Below are 15,002 nucleotides of genomic sequence, written 5' to 3'. Positions count from 1 at the left end.
TAACTGGATGAAGTTGCATAGGAATGAATTATCCTTGAAATTCCCCCCTTTATTTCTGGTCAGCGTTTAACCTAAGGACCCCTGCCCGGGTCGGCTGAGACACCACTTGTTCTGTCTTTGAAAAAGAGAACTGAGATCTCACATTCGCAGTCGTTTCCTCTCTCCCGGCCTTGTCTCCGCTTTATGATCATTGCTGCTGCCGATTAGTCAGTAGTCGTCTCTATTTGCCACCCCATGGCCTGTGGCCTGCCAGGCTCCTCAGTTTATGGGATTTCCCAGGCAGGAATACTGGGGTGGGTTGCCATTTCTCTCTCCAGGGAATCTTCCTGATCCAGGGATCAAACCCACATCTCTTGGGTCTCTGCTTTGTCAGGAGGATACTTTACACTGGCGCCAGCAAGTCCTTGTCAGTTTATTTTATAGACAGTAGCGCGTATATTTTGACTCCACACTGACCGTTTCTCTCTCCCCTGATTCTCCCTTTGGTAACCATAAATTTGTTTTCTGTGTTTGTGAGTTTATTTCTGTTTTATAAATAAGTTTATTGAATCATTTTGTTTTTGGATTCTACATATAAATGATATCATATGATATTTGACTTTGACTTTCTTCACTTAGTATTATAATGTCTAGGCTAATCTATGTCACTGCAGAAAAGCATTATTTCATTTTTTTATGGCTGAGTAATATACCATTGTACATATATATCACACCTTCTTTATCCATTCAACATTTAGGCTGCTTGCATACTTTGGTTACTGTAAATAGTGTTGCTATGAAATTGGGGTGCCTGTATCTCTTCAGAGTTTAGATTTTTTCTGGATATATGCCCAAGAGTGGGATTGTCAGTTCATATGGTAGTTCTATTTTCAGTTTTTTAAGGAACCTCTATATTGTTTTCCATGGTGGCTGTACCAATTTACGTCTCATCAACAGTGTAGAGGGTTCTCTTTTATCCATACCCTTTCCAGCATGTTTCATCTGTAGACTTTTTGATGATGGCCATTCTGACTGCTGTGAGGTGGTACCTTATTGTGGTTTTGATTTTGATCTCTAATATAACCACCTAAATCACATTTCTGAGATTTGTCTTCTAAGTTTTGCAATAGCATATCCTATTGGCATAGCACATGTAAGTCATTGCTGGGTCACAGGAAAAATTCAATACCTGGACACGGAGAATTACAACAGGATTTACAGGGAAGAATATGATAAAGGTGTTCCCTTAAGAATACTCAGAAAGTTAGATGGTCACTCCCTGTCCCTGCCCCAGAGAGATTAGTTGAAGGAGGCTCCAAAGCTGACTTGAGAGAATCACAGACTCTGAACAGCCACCCACAGAGTCCTGCACTGAAGTGATTAACGGAGAAGCGCTGTGGAGAGTGCTGGCCGTTTCATGCCTTTCTTAGGAGGGTGAAGGTTTGGTTTCCAGGTTTTAGAGGAGGAAAAACTGGTTAGTAAGTCACAGTGGAAAGGCAACCCCTTCTCTGCACTAGTGGAGAACATTTGACCTGATGTGGTCAAACCCCAAAATGTTCGAGTGTTAGCCATTAATTAAACACCTAGATCTCTCTGCTAAAGAAAGTATCTGAGATTCCAATAAAAAGGCTGAAACCAAAGATTAAAAAAAAAGAATTTCTGTTTATTTATTGGCTGCGCTGGGTCTTGGTTGCTGCGCTCCGGGGTCTCTACCTGCAGAGCTAGGCGGCTCTGCTCCAGGGGCGTGGGCTTCTCGCTGCGGTGGCTCCTCTCGTTGGGAGCACCAGCTCGGGAGCACCGGCACAAGGGTTGCGCCGAGTGGGCTCAGTTGTCCCGGGGTACGGAGGGATATTCCCGGAGCAGGGATTGAACCCTTGTCCCCTGCATTGGCGGGCAGATTCCCGACCACTGGACCACCAGGGAAGTCCACTAGAGATTTTTAATAGCACTATTTATAGAAATTGGAAACCTCCGAAATGTTTAATTAGTAAGGGAGTGAAAGTTGCTCAGTCGTGTCCAACTCTTTGTGACCCCATGGACTACACAGGCCATGGGATTCTCCAGGCCAGAATACTGCAGTGGGTCACCTTTCCCTTATCCAGGGGATCAAACCTGGGTCTTCCGCATTGCATGTGGATTCTTCACCAGCTGAGTCACAAGGGAAGCCCGATTAGTAAGGGAAGAGGTGACTAGTTTATGGCAGGTTCACATAACCATGAAAAGTGATTTTTATAAACAGAATTTTATAATACGGAGAAATATTTTCTTTGTAGTATTAAATGAAAAAAATGCAAAACTACAAATGTAGTGTGAGGTCAACTATGTAAAAAGAGAGAATATGGAAAAAAGGAAGTGTAAGTGTCGGTGGGCTTACAATTAGCTTTGTTTTTATTTATATATTATTTATATTACTAAATATCTTTAGCATTCTCAAATGACATGTAATATTTAAAATTCATTTATAGTCTACTGCCCCAAATTTCTTATCATCTCTCTAATTCAAAATGTTTGTCACTTTTACAGTTATATTCCTAGTTATATTATTATTACTCTGTGAGTTAATTCTGACAACTCAATTTCATATTATCAAGTTATATGTACCCTTGCCTGGAAAATCCCATGGACAGAGGAGCCTGGTAGGCTGAAGTCCATGGGGTCACTAAGAGTCGGACAAGACTGAACGATTTCACTTTCGCTTTTCACTTTCATGCATTGGAGAAGGAAATGGCAACCCACTCCAGTGTTCTTGCCTGGAGAATCCCAGGGATGGGGGAGCCTGGTGGGCTGCTGTCTATGGGGGTCACACAGAGTTGGACACGCCTGAAGCGACTTAGCAGCAGCAGCAGCAGCATGCTACTCTAAGTTCCTTTAGAGTCTCTGATTCTCTGGTTTATAGGTAAGATTTCACCACTTTAACATTCCACAGAATTTTAGGGTTTTCTTTTGTAGTGGGATAAGGTTTTCTTTATTGATACAATGCAGACAGTATTATTTACTCCTCAAATTATGATGCTCATTCAGTCATGGCTTGGGGATGATTTTTGATAGAACACTGAGTGTACTGTCCTGAAATTTCATAAAGAGGAAGAGAACATTCTATGGAAATTCAATGACCTCAGAAGTCCTCTAAGGATGTATTTTCCTTCAGATATGAATCATGCTTTGAAAAAGAGTCAGTGTTGCTATAATGATGATAGGTAATATCTGGTGAGTTGTGCAAGTGCATCATTCCTCTGAAATAGCCTAACTCTGAGAGAAAGAGAGAGCGAGAGCCCAACAAGGTTAGGGCGGGGCTCACTGAAAGACAGGGAATGAGAGACGAGGAAGACAGAGACAGAGAAGGAGCCGGGGACTTTCTGGTGGCTCAGCGGCTAAGACTGCACGGTCCCAATGCAAGAAACCCAGGTGTGGTCCCTGGTCAGGGAACCAGATCTCGCGTGTTGTAACTAAGGGTTTGCATGCTGCGATAAGATAGAAGTTCCTGCATGCTGCACCCGAGACCCAGTGCAGCCCAATAAATAAATGTTTTAAAAAACCATTCTGAAAAACCTCATTAAAAAGACGAGAAGAAACCAGGGAGATAAGGAAGAGGGGAGAGAATTTGTTCATTAGTTAGGTTCTGTCTGATATGCCACAGGAAGACAATCACGCTGGTGACAACGCCCGGTGAGTTTCCTGGACGCTGCAGTCACGGCTGGGCAGGTCACAGAGTCAGGGAGATGGTGTTTGCAATGCCCTCTCTCTCAGCTACACTTTGCTTGCTTCACACTCACTAACACTTGAGACCATAGGGTGTTGAAACTTCTCAGTCCGTTTGCTGGGAGTGGACTGGGGCAAGCTATGAAAACCATTCCCTGTGGATTTTGCATATCACATTCACAAACTGTGAACTCGCGCAGTTTCACAGCGCTTCAAGGGCTCTGTAAGGTGCTCAGGGAGAGTAAGGAAGAGGGAGAGAGAGTCCAGGAAAGAAGGTGCGGCGCAGATACACGATGGAGTACTACTCAGCCGTGTGGGAGCGAAATGACGCCGTCTGCAGCGACAGAGCTAGACCTGGAGACGGTCACACCAGGTGCAGTGAGTCAGGAACAGACAAACATCGTGTGACACCACTTACACGTGACGTCCGAAATAAGACACAGCTGATCTCACCGATGAACCAGAAACAGACTCACAGACGCTGAGAACAGACTCCTGGTTGCCGAGGGGTGTGGGGGGGAGGGATGGATTGGGAGTCTGGGATTAGCAGATGTTAGCTATTATATACAGAAGGGATGAACAGCAAGGTCTTACTGTATCCATGTTCTGTGATAAACTGTAACGGAAAAGAATATGAAAAGGAACGCATATATATGGTTGGCCAAAAAGTTCATTTGAGTTTTTCCATAACATGTACTGGAAAAAGCTGAACAAGCTTTTTGGCTATATATCACTGTGCTGTACAGTAGAAATTAACATAATATTATAAATCAGCTATACTTCAATAAAAAGAGAGAGAGAAAGTCCAGACTTTCTAGCAGCCCTTTGTAAAGGCTTCCTCTGTAATCTGTGTTTTCCAGGAATGATAGGCTGTGGGAGACTGTGTAAAGAGAGGCTGTGTTAGTGGAATATTCTATTCTAAAGGAGTGATAACACAGAATTAGAGATAATTACTGTAATTTGAAACTCATTGTTCTAATGACCACAGATGTAGGTCTCCCTCCCCCCTCACCCCTGTCTTATAGGTTAATTATTCTGATTCATGGTCATTATTTAAGACACATAGAATTACTTGTTCAACACCTATCCTTAGTCGTTTCCACAGGCTGTAAGACGTGGCTGTTTCTTCCTCTGTCTGGTCTTGAACTGACTTCATCAGAGCAGAGCAGACTTTAGCTGGAGACAGTCCTCACTGACTTATAGGTATGTGCTTGGATGGGACAAACTGTTGATGGCGGAGGTGCCTTTTGGGACTCATTGTCTTGGTATTGAAGCTGTATGTGTTTCAGATCTTAGTTTTGGGATCAGAGAAGCAGGCGGGTGCTAATACCTTCCTGCTATTTTCTAGCATCATGACTGAGCACCTTAACTTGCCTGAATCCTGGTTTTCTCATTTATCACCTTGGGATAATAATATCTCCCTCCCTGACATATTGGAAGGACTCAATGAGGTAATGAAGCTGGAAGGCCCTCCATGAATGTTCATTACTTGTAGACACAGGTCATACAGTCTGGATAATAAGCCCTTATTGCTTATTAGGGGTCATGGGTGCAGGAACAATCACACTCTTGACATTGTACACCCAGTGTCTGACATGTAGTAGGCACTCAGAACTTAGTTATTCATCAAATAAACGTCTGGGTCATTATTTTATTGCAATAGTCAAGGAGCTTAGAGTTTTGTCTGAGGTTAAGTTCAAACCAAGATGCATATTTTTATTACATTTGTTCTATGTAAGGAGAGGTTATGTATCTAAGGATGTAAGATTTTCATGGACTTTAAAAATTATAATATGTCGTCATTTAAAGTAAGGATGAGCAAGTGCTAGTCACTCACTTGTGTCCGACTCTTTGCCACCCCATGGACTGTAGCCCTCCAGGCTCCTCTGTTCAAGGGATTTCCCAGGCAAGAATACTGGAGTGGGTTGCCATTTCTTTCTTCAGGGGATCTTCCTGACCCAGGGACATAAAACACATCTCTTATGTCTCCTGCATTGGCAGGCAGGTTCTTTACCACTAACGCCACCTGGGAAGCCCCGTACCAGATGTAATATTCCAGGCAGAAAAAGACCAGTTACTAAAGGGTTAACTGATTGGCTCATACATAACTCATGATGCATCCTTACATATGTAGGGGAAGTTATCTTACTCTACACTTGATGAAACCCTGTTTTTACAGCTGCTGCCACAGAAAAACTTCTTTAACTTGCCTTGAACAGAGCACTGACCTTCAAAATTCCTTCAAACTCTAGCCTAATTCTCTGACACCATAAGTCATTGGTATTAGAGACTGACCTTCCTCAGTCACTCACATGAAATTACATATGGAAGGTTCCAAGTGGTGCTTGACACATGGTGGAGATGCTCAACGAATTCTCTTGCCCCCTCTAGTGATTTATCATAGTACCTTCATATCTAGTTACGCTCAGTGGAGGGTTTCATCATTACAAATCGCCAGGGGATCTTCCCGGCTCAGGGCTCGAGCCCAAATCTCCCACATTGCAAGCAGATTCTTTACCATCTGAGCTACTTGAGAAGCCCGTAGAACAATCGCACTACTCCAACTTTTTTAGGGTTGCAAGACACAGTCATCTGTAACCAGATCTTTGTTGGATTATTTGAAAGAATGAACAGATGCAATCCTAGATGAAAGATATTCAAACAAGCATTGGATCTGCCCAGGCACCCAAACTGGAGCTGGGCAGAGATCCAGGGAGCTGGGCAAACAAATCACCCTGTTGTGAATGTCAACAGCACACGTTTTGCGTGGCAATGCTGGGCAGCGATCTCAGGAAGTAGTTACCGATCAACTGCACGAAATAGTCATTGATTCGCAGGCTAAAACTTTCCAAGCCCTTGTAAATCAAAACCAACGACCAAACTCAACTGAGAAATGATGGTTTTAGAGGTTTATGGAAACATTTAGAGAAAAAAAATCCATTCGCATTTGCTAGTGAAAAAATGAAGGCAATTCACAGCAAAATTGAGTAAGCAAGGACGGCCACGGCAGGGCAGGTAGATGTGACCTATGGTTCACATACCCAGTTATATTTGGGTGTAAAATGTGTTCTTTTTCTCCCCAGCTTTACCGAGGTATAACTGACAAACAAAAATTGTATGTATTTAAGGTATGCAAATATTTTGATATCTGCATACGTTGTGAAATAATCACTACTATGGAGCTAATTAACATATGACCACCTCATAAAGTATTCTTAAAGTGCTGGGCATTATCTGGGTAAATTCATGTCGTTCACTTTATGGACTTACTGAAATTTTTACCTCCCTCTGTCTCACTGCTGAAGTAAACTGTCAGCAGTCCTTATTACCAAGGGTTAAACCAAAAAAGGAAAGTAACAGTACTTTTCTTTTCTGTGTTTCCCAGAGTTGAGAGACCCTGTTGATGTTGAGCTACTGATTCCCACTGGTTGATATTTTACCTTCTAAAGTGGTTTTCACTTGTTCAATTTATACATCATCTTAAGTAGCTTATGTTCTCCACGTAAGTTTACAAACACATAGAGCATATACAACAGTGTATATTCTCCTTAAAGGCAATACTCTTATTTTAAAAAGTTTTCTTTTAAACTTCCCTGTATTTAATACAATAATTGTATTTGTTGGGTTGGAGCTCACATAATACTGTTGTCTGACAAGAAGTTAGAAAAGGAAGACAAAGCTGTCAAAAAAGGAACCAAGCCATAGAGGAGTCCTTATTTTGTCCCTAACTTGTGTTGATTGCAAAGCTTTTACTGTTCCTCTCTCATTAATAGTTACAGCCTTTGTACCCTATTCAGGAACTGCCCTGTTTATGGTCATAAACAAAGCAGGGTCGTGGAATGCTAGGACTAGAATGACATCAGAAATTATTTATTTCAGTTTCAAAACTATTTTTTTTTTCAGTTGTGGAATACATTTGTCTGATAAAAGCTTTATTGGGAGCCCAATAAGGAAGAAAAAAAGAAAAGAAGGGTAAGAGGAAAGACAGAAAGAAAAGGAGGAAAGTGGGAGCAACTGGGGTCTATAGTCATTTGAGGAAATAAAAATAAAATAGATGAGCAGGTCACAGAGTGCAGGAAGGGAAGCTGTACAGGTTTTCTGGAGACACTGGTCCAGAATTGATCAGTCCTTTGTTTCTTAGCCAACTAGTTCATTTCTAGAATGTACCTCCCATCACCCTGCTCTGCCCCACCCCGTCTCTGTCAGCAGGTCTTGATAATTTCCATCTTCCCGTTGTTATTCAACTATTCAAGTAGATAAATTAAATAGCAATCCCCAACCCCCACCCCAAAGATGCTGCAGGGAAAACCCCCAAAACTTTGAAAATAACTTAAAGCGTATTTTGAAAGTCATTTGTAATAGTTAAAAAAAAAAAGTTTTGAATAAACTATAGAAATTCAAGCATAAGAGAATATCCAAGACATGGGTATAAAGTAAAACGGTTCTTTGCATCTTTATCTAGTATCAGGGTTTGGGTTGAAAGGTACAGGTCAGCTATTACTATGAGGTCTCTATAAAGAGAACCAGTTAGAAAGATCAAAGGAAATATACAAATAGTAAGTTAAATGCTTAATGTAGCTGAAGGCACAGAGTGTGAGGATTTGTTTAAAAATGTGGGACACGCATTCCTGTTTCTTTTGTTTCTTTTTTTTGTCATTAATCAATGACAGTTGTACCCCGGATGCCGAAATGGCACTTGGAAGAATGCCAGTGTGGGAGGGGCAGAGTTCATATATTTCCATTCCTGACAGGGTGTGGATTGAAACTCGCCTGGCCAGCTGTTAGGAGCACCTCTGAAGGCAAGAAGGTAAATGCTCGCATTGCCTGTTATTTTTAGTGATGGACATTGCACTGGAATTTTACATTAAACGCTCGAAACCCAAAGCTGACTTGATTGAAATCAAAGGCTGTGCAATTTTATTTTTATTAAATCAAATATCTTTTAAAACAGAGCAATTTGTTTTACGATGGTTTGAATTTTTTGTAAATGTGGCAATACCTGTATCTTTCACAAGTATTTCTTGTGTAAGAATTGTTTATCATTTACTTAATTATAACCAGGCTTTATATTTATTCCACTAAAATGGTATCACCTATGTGAACTTAGAATTTCATTCTTGGGTTCTTAATAGCTTTGTGGAAATTATAAAAAATTATAAGTCATGGAATAATTTGGGGATATAAATTTTTTCTTTCTATTCTATATAGGTAAGAATAATTTCACTCAATGTTTTGGGTTGTTAGAAAATCTGTTTAGTCTAAGCTTTAAAATTTTCACTTTAAAGGAAATCATATTTTAATAAGTGAATAATTTCTTATATATAGTAGGAAATTAATCAAAAGTTGATTCTATTGTATAATGTCTATTGATTACAGCTGCCTGCAGAATGTATACAGTTAATAAGAAATAATTATCATCTAATATTTCAAGCATTAGAATTGCTTGCAATGGAAAAGAAGTAAATGATAGCTAATACATCTATAAAAATGTAGCAAGTGCTCATATATGCCATCATTCTTTATGATGGGATGCAAAGATGAATAGAAACATGGAACCTACCCTCAAGAGCATTATGCTTTGGAAGCAAAGACATGTGCTCAGTGTGTGGTCCGGTGCTGACCGTGCTGACTGTGCTGACCATGTGGTCGGTTGCTAAGCTGTGCTGACTCTTGTGACCCTCTAGCCTGGAGGCCACCAGGCTCCTCTGTCCGTGGGATTCTCCAGGCAAGAAGACTGGAGTGGGTTGCCATTTCCTTCTCCCGGGGGTCTCCCTGACCTAGGGATGGAACCCAGGGATCTTTACTCAGTGGTAAAGAATTGCACTGCAGGTGGATTCTTTACCACTGAGCCACCTGGGAAGCCGTGGAAGCAAAGATAGAAATATAAAAAACAGACAGAGTGATAAGGGAAACAAATATACAGATGTGTGTGCTTCATGTGAACAAATATAAATATGTTTCATATATACATATGGTTGCAAGATTAGAAAGCACATGGAAAAATAAAGGCAATTGATTTGTCAGTACTGTGAGAGCAAAATTCAAATTTATTGAACTTGTTTGGCCTTGGGAACCATGTTCAGTATCTTGTAATAACCTATAATAAAAAAAGAGTCTAAGGGTTTGCTGCATTGCAGGCAGATTCTTTACCATCTGAGCCACCAGGGATGCCCCTGAATAAATAGATATATGTATATACGTAACTGGATCACTTTGGTGAACTTCTGAAACTAACAGAACATTTAAATTCACCTATATTTCAATAAAAATTAAACAAAAATAACAAACAACCCCCCAAAGTGTATTGTGCAGATGGAAGTACCTCATTACTGATATTCCGCCATTTGTACAGCAGATTTGAATTGGAGAATCAAAGTTCTTCTACTTCGTTACTTGTTAGGTAAATAACAAGTCACTTACCTGGGAAGTACAATAGGGAAAAATATGATACTTTGTTACTGATATCAAAGTGATATCTTTTTTTCCCTGATTAAACTTGCTCAGTAGCACCAGCGATGGCTGGCTTCCCTGGTGGCTCAGCAGTGAAGAATCTGGCTGCAAGTACAGGAGACATGGATTGGATCCCTGGGTCAGGAAGATCCCCTGGAGGAGGCCATGGCAACCCACTCCAGTATTCTTACCTGGAGAATCCCCGGGACAGAGGAGCCTGATGGGCTGCAGTCCATGGGGTCACGAAGAGCTGGACACGAGTGAGGCCACTTAGCAAGCGAGCGTATATGTGTGTGCACCTGGCTCACTTTGCTGCACACCTGGAGCAAACCCAACATTGCACATCAACTACATTCCAGTGAAAAAACCATTTTTAAAAATGGCCACACCAAGTGACCCACCACACACCCTATGGCAGGGAGATGCCTCCAGCGGGTATATGTTTTACTGATGTCTCTGAGCGGGGACCTGGGCTGTAGAAAAGGACCACCCAGCATGGCACCCATCAGGGCTGTTCTGAACTGACCTCTCTGCCCTTGGGCAACTCAGGCATTCGTTTGTCTGTCCTTCCAAGACTCCTGTGATCTACCCAGGAGTTCTCCTCTAGATTGAACATTTGCTGGAAAATCTTTTCCACATTGCATTGAAATCTGTGTAAATGCATCATAAATGTAGATTGGAATTGCAAGACTGCAAACCCTTTTATCTCAAATCCAGACTGACTTACATAATTTAATATTTAAGTCCCCAAAACACCTCCTGCCAGCCATGGTGGTGGTGTTTAGTCACTAAATCATGTTCGACTCTTTGCAACCCCATGAACTGTAACCCACCAGGCTCCCTTGTCCATGGGATTCTCCAGGCAAGGATGCTGGAGTGCGGTGCCATGCCCTCCTCCAGAGGATCTTCCTGACCCAGGGACCGAACCCAGGTCTCCTGCATCTCCTGCATTGGCAGGTGGGTCCTTTACCACTAGAGCCACCAGGGAAGCCCCACATATACTTATATCTACTCTTTTTTTAGATTATCTCCCCATATAGGTCATTATAGAGTATTCAGTTTTGCTCTGGAGCAAGAGTGTTATCTGTGACCGTGGGCAGCGAGGTGCAGGCGGAAAGAGGGAGGCTTTGAACTTGGGCTGAATTGACTGGTGTGAACATCAGCTGCATCACTTAATGGCTGGATGTACAATGAAGATACTTTCTAGACTTATGAGATGTTTTGAGAACTACAGACAACGTTTATGAAATGTGGGTCACATTGAAGGCTCAAATGAAGTGGTAGCTGTTATTACAAAGTCATCATGGGTGAAGGTAGTACTAATTTTTTGAGCTGAATAGATTTTTGAGGGACCTTTCTCTCTTAAAAAGTTGTTTCAAGTCTAAAGATAATGATGACTGAGGTAAATTATGTACAAGTTTTTCAAGTTGTAGTTTATTAAGTGGCAGCTTACATCAGCAACCAGCCTTTAGATTTAGACCTAGCCAAACAGAAGCTTCGTGTGTGGTGGATCTTTTCTAGATTAGATATAAAGTACTTCCTGTTAATGTTTGGGGAACATATCCTATTTGTATCTGGAGCCAAATTTCACTGTGATAAGTTACTCTTGATGTTTGAGTATAATCTTAGCCCTTGTGTTAAACACAAACTTGCAACGCCTAAAAATGAATTGCCATGTTTAGTGATATATTTAGAGCATATTTTAAAATTATATATAACTTTAAAAAGTTATATATGTATATACACTCCTACATATAAAATAGACAACCAACAAGGACCCAATGGGGAAATATAATGAATATTTTGTAGTTCAGTTCAGTCACTCAGTCATGTCCGACTCTTTGCGACACCATGGACTGCAGCACACCAGGCTGCCCTGTCCACCACCAACTCCCTGAGCTTGCTCAAGCTCATGTCCATTGAGTCAGTGAGGCCCTCCAACCATCTCATCCTCTGTTGTCCCCTTCTCCAGCCTTCAATCTTTCCCAGCATCAGGGTCTTTCTCAGTGAGTCAGTTCTTTGCATCAGGTGGCCAAAGTATTGGAGTCTCAGCTTCAGCATCCAATGAATATTCAGGATTGATTTCCTTTAGGATGGACTGGCTGGATCTCCTTGCAGTCCAAGGGACTCTCAAGAGTCTTCTTTAACACCACAGTTCGAAAGCACAAATTCTTCGGCGCTCAGCTTTCTTTATAGTCCAACTCTCACATCCCTACATGACCATAGGAAAAACCATAGCCTTGACTAGACAAACCTTTGTTGGCAAAGTAATGTCTCTGCTTTTTAATATGCTGTCTAGATTGGTCATAACTTTTCTTCCAAGGAGCAATTGTCTTTTAATTTCATGGCTGCAGTCACCATTTGCAGTGATTTTGGAGCCCCCCAAGATAAAGTCTGTCACTATTTTCATTGTTTCCCAATCTATTTGCCGTGAAGTGATGGGACTGGATGCCATAATCTTAGTTTTCTGAATATTGAATTTTAAGCCTACTTTTTCACTCTCCTGTTTCACTTTCATCAAGAGGCTCTTTAGTTCTTCTTCACTTTCTGCCATAAGGGGGTTGTCATCTGCATATCTGAGGTATTGATATTTCTCCCAGCAATCTTGATTCTAGCTTGTGCTTCATCCAGCTTGGCATTTCGCATGATCTACTCTGCATATAAGTTAAATAAGCAGGGTGACGATACACAGCCTTGACGAACTCCTTTCCCAATTTGGAACCAGTCTGTGTTCATGCCCAGGTCTAACTGTTGCTTCCTGACCTGCATACAGGCTTGTAGTAGTAGTAGGTTTGTAGTAACCTCTAAGAAAAAAGAACCTGAAAAATAATTCACTTATATAGCTGAATCACTGTGCTATCCGCCCAAAAGCAATACAGCGTTGCAAACAACTACACGTCAATTTAACAAATCAAGAGAATTAAAATAAAATATGTAATATGTATATGTATGCACATAAAGTGTTAGTTGCTCAGTCGTCTCTGACTCTTTGTGACCCCAAGGCTGTAGCCCGCCAGGCTTTTCTGTCCATGAGACTTGCCAGGGAAGAATAATGGAGTGGGTTGCCATTTCCTTCTCCAGCAGATCTTCTCAACCCAGGGACTGAATCTGAGTCTCCTGCATCGGCAGTGGACTCTTTACCGCTGAGCCACCAGGGAAGCCTGTTCTGCAATAGAGTGTGGATTTCTCAAAGGCAGAAACTGTCTTGTTCAGTTTATCTTTTCATACTCAGTGACTAAGCCAGTGGGAGAATTTCATAAACGCTTGTTTATCAAAGCATTAGATTATTGTCAGATTTAGCCAGTTTCTAATTGTAGAATTAAAAAAAAAACCCTCAGAAGATGATTGCCATTTAATTAAGTTATTCAGTGTTCATGTTTTCCATAGTTTAGAGTTTTGTATAAAGACAGGTGGCTCAGAGGGTAAAAGTGTCCATCTGCAATGTGGAAGAGTCGGGTTTGATCCCTGGTTTAGGAAGATCCACTGGAGAAGGAAATGGCAACACACTCCAGTACTTTTGACTAGAAACTTTCATGGACGGAAGAGCCTGGTGGGCTACAGTCCTTGGGATCGCAAAGAGTTGCACAGGACTGAGCCACTCTTGGGCTTCCCTTGTAGCTCAGCTGGTGAAGAATCCGCCTGCAATGTGGGAGACCTGGGTTCGACCCCTGGGTTGGGAAGATCCCCTGGAGAAGGGAAAGGGTACCCACTCCAGTATTCTGTCCTGCAGAATTCCATGGACGATGTAAGTCCATGGGATCTCAAAGAGTCGGACAGACTGAGCGACTTTCACTTCACTTTCACATGAAGCCAGAAGGATTCTCCCTATTATAGATGCTCACACAGAGTCATCAGTATGCACTGCCACTCTCAGGGCGCTCTGCTCTTACTACGCTTTCATCTCTGCCTTGGGAGGGGAGGTGGTGCGAAGCTATGCTGCCTGCTGTGGAGGCTTAGAACTAGCCTACGGGGTTGATGCTATTCAGTCAGTCCTGTCCAACTCTTTGGGACCCCATGGACTGCAGCATGCCAGGCTTTCCTGTCCTTCTCTATCTCCCGGAGCTTACTCAAACTCATGTCCATTGAGTCAGGGTTGGCATCCAACCATCTCATTCTCTGTTGTCCCCTTCTCTTCCTGCCCTCAATCTTTCCCAGCATGACAGTCTTTTCTAATGAGTCAGTTCTTCGAATCAGGTGGCCATAGTACTGGAGCTTGAGCTTCAGCATCAGTCCTGCCAATGAATATTCAGGACTGATTTCCTTTAGAATTGACTCTTTCAATCTCCTAACAGTCCAAGGGACTCTCAAGAGTCTTTTTCAGTGCAGTTTGAAAGCATCAACTCTTTGGCACTCAGCCTTCTTTATGGTCCAACTCTCACATCTGTACATGACTACTGCAAAAACCAGAGCTTTGACTAGACGGTCCTTTGTTGGCAAAGTAATGTCTCTGCTTTTTAATATGCTCTCTAGGTTTGTCACAGTTTTTCTTGCTATCACAGCTAACTCGGTTAATGCTCAGGGAAAGAGGACAAGATGGTAGTTGGAGCCACATTAGGGAACTTATGCAAAGTTCACAAAATTGAGTGCAGATTCCATGTTCTTTTCTTTTTAAATATTTCTTTCTTTATTTGGCTGCATTGTGTCTTGGTGGTGTCAGGTGAGATCTTTCACTGAAGCACATGGGCTCCCCACTTGTGGCCTGTGGGCTCCGCAGTTGCACAAGGGCTCAGTTGCTCCGTGGCACGGGGGATCTTGGTCCACAGCATTGCGAGGCAGGTTCTTAGCCACTGGGCCACCAGGGAAATCCAGATTCCTTGTTCTTTACGCACAAATGGGCAGAGAGAGTTTGGTGGTGGTGGTGGGGTGGGGCTGGG

Source organism: Bison bison, unplaced genomic scaffold (assembly GCF_000754665.1).
Source record: "Bison bison bison isolate TAMUID 2011002044 unplaced genomic scaffold, Bison_UMD1.0 scf7180017864349, whole genome shotgun sequence".
NCBI classification, from domain to species: Eukaryota; Metazoa; Chordata; class Mammalia; order Artiodactyla; family Bovidae; genus Bison; species Bison bison.
Note: the sequence above shows the minus strand (reverse complement) of the source record.